Source organism: Eumetopias jubatus, unplaced genomic scaffold (genome assembly GCF_037043125.1).
Source record: "Eumetopias jubatus isolate StellerSeaLion01/CBP00866 unplaced genomic scaffold, mEumJub1_p1.0 scaffold_3, whole genome shotgun sequence".
NCBI classification, from domain to species: Eukaryota; Metazoa; Chordata; class Mammalia; order Carnivora; family Otariidae; genus Eumetopias; species Eumetopias jubatus.
Window position 1 is genome coordinate 109716609 of NW_028274809.1, and position 2586 is coordinate 109719194.

General features: G+C 40.8%; 1 pseudogene; it reads left to right on the top strand.

The window, feature by feature from the left end:
• Positions 1-469: 469 nt before the first annotated feature.
• LOC114207250 (large ribosomal subunit protein eL8 pseudogene) lies at positions 470-1484 on the top strand (annotated as a pseudogene).
• Positions 1485-2586: the final 1102 nt, after the last annotated feature.

Below are 2586 nucleotides of genomic sequence, written 5' to 3' on the forward strand. Positions count from 1 at the left end.
CTCAACAAAGTGAGTTTAGAGGGAACATACCTCAACATAGTAATGGCCATATATGAAAAACCCATAGTAACAACATAATTAATGGTGAATAACTGAAACCTTATCATCTATGATAAGGAACAAGACAAGGATGTCCATACTCAACACTTTTATTCAACATAGTATTGGCAGTCTTGGCTTCAGCAATCAGACTAATTAATAACGATAATAATAAATAAAGGCATCCATCCACATTGGTAAAGAAGGAGTAAAACTGTCACTATTTGCAGATGACATGATACTATACATAGAAAACCCTAAAGATTCCACCAAAAATCTATTATAACTGATAAATGAATTCAGTAAAGTTACAGGACACAGAATTAATATACAGAAATCTGTTCCATTTCTATATACCAATAATGAGGTAGCAGAAATTAAGAAAACAATCTCATTTAAAATTACACCACTCTCTCCTCCACCATTCAAGATGCCAAAAGGAAAGAAGGCTAAGGGGCAGAAGGTGGTCCCGGCCCCTGCTTTTCTGAAGAAGCAGGAGGCTAAGAAGGTTCTCAGGCCCCTGTTTGAGAAAAGACCCAAGAATTTTGGCATTGGACAAGACATCCAGCCCAAAAGTTACCTCACCTTCATTGTCAAATGTCCCTGCTACATCTGGCTGCAGTGGCAAAGGGTTATTTTCTATAAATGTCTAAAAGTGCATCCTTCGAGGGGCGCCTGGGTGGCTCAGTCGTTGGGCATCTGCCTTCAGCTCGGGTCATGATCCCGGGGTCCTGGGATCAAGCCCGGCATTGGTCTCCCTGCTCTGCAGGAAGCCTGCTTCTCCCTCTCCCACTCCCCCTGCTTGTGTTCCCTCTCTCGCTGTGTCTCTCTCAAATAAATAAAATCTTAAAAAAAAAGAATAAAAAAAATAAAAGTGCCTCCTTCGATTAACCAGTTCACCCAGGTCTTAGACTGCTAAACAGCTACTCAACTGCTTAAGCTGGCCCACAAATACAGACCAGAGACAAAGCAAGAGAGGAAGCAGAGATTGTTGGCCCAGACTGAGAAGAAAGCTGCTGGCAAAAGGGATGTCCTCACTAAGAGGCCACCTGTCCTTCAAGCTAGGGTTAATACTGTCTCCACCTTCGTGGAAAACAAGAAGGTTCAGCTGGTAGTGATTGCACATGATGTGGAACCCATTGAGCTGGTTGTCTTCCTGCCTGCCCTGTGTCATAAGATGAGGGTTTCTTACCGCATTATCAAGGGGAAGGCCAGGCTGGGTTTCTGGTCCACAAGAAGACCTTCAGCACTGTTGCCTTCACAAAGGTCAACTTGGAAGATAAAAGAGCTCCGGCTAAGCTGGTGGAAGTTATTAAGACCAATTACAATGACAGATATGGTGAGATCCACTGCCACTGGGGAAGCAATGTCTTAGGTCCAAAGTCAGTAGCTCACCCAAGTTGGAAAAAGCAAAGGCTAAAGAACTGGCCACCAAACTGGACTGAGTGGATACTGTTGAATTTTCTGTATTTACCCCAAAGACACAGATGTAGTGAAAAGAAGGGCCATATGCACCCCAATGTTCATAGCATCAATGTCCGCAACAGCCAAATTGTGGAAAGAGCTGAGATGCCCTTCAACAGATGAATGGATAAAGATGTGGTCCATATACACAATGGAATATTACTCAGCCATCAGAAAGGATGAATACCCGACTTTTACAACAACATGGGTGGGACTGGAGGAGATTATGCTAAGTGAAATAAGTCAAGCAGAGAAAGTCAATTATCATATGGTTTCACTTATTTGTGGAACATAAGGCATAGCACAGAGGACATTAGGAGAAGGAAGGGAAAAAATGAAGGGGGGGGATTGGGAGGGGGAGATGAACCATGAGAGACTATGGACTCTGAGAAACAAACTGAGGGTTTTAGCCGGGAGGGGGGTGGGGGGATGGGTTAGCCTGGTGATGGGTATTAAGGAGGGTACGTACTGCATGGAGCACTGTTGTTGTATGAAGGCAATGAATCGTGGATCACTGCATGAAAAACTGGTGATGTACTGTATGGTGACTAACATAACATAATAAAATAAAATTTAAAAAATAATTTTCTGTACATAAAAGTAATGAAAATTCTCTTTAAAAGAGTAATAAATAAAATTACTCCAAAAAAATACTTAAGAATAAATTAAACCAAAGAGGTGAAAGACCTATACTCTGAAAACTATAAGACACTGATGAAAGAAATTGAAGATGACCAGAACAAACAGAAAGGTATGCCACGGCCATGGATTAGAAGAATTAATATAATTAAAATATCCATACTACCCAAAGCAATATACAGATTCAATGCAATCCTTATCAATACAAACAGCATCTTTAACAGAACTGCAGCAAATAATTATAAAATTTGTATAGAGATTATTATGCTAAATAAAATAAGTCAGTCAGAGAAAGACAGATACCATATGATTTCACTCATATGTGGAATTTAAGAAACAAAACAAATGGGAGGGGGAAAAAGAGAGAGAGACAAACAAAGAAGCAGACTTAACTAGAGAGAACAAACTGATGGTTACCAGAGGGGAGGTGGGTGTTGGATGGGT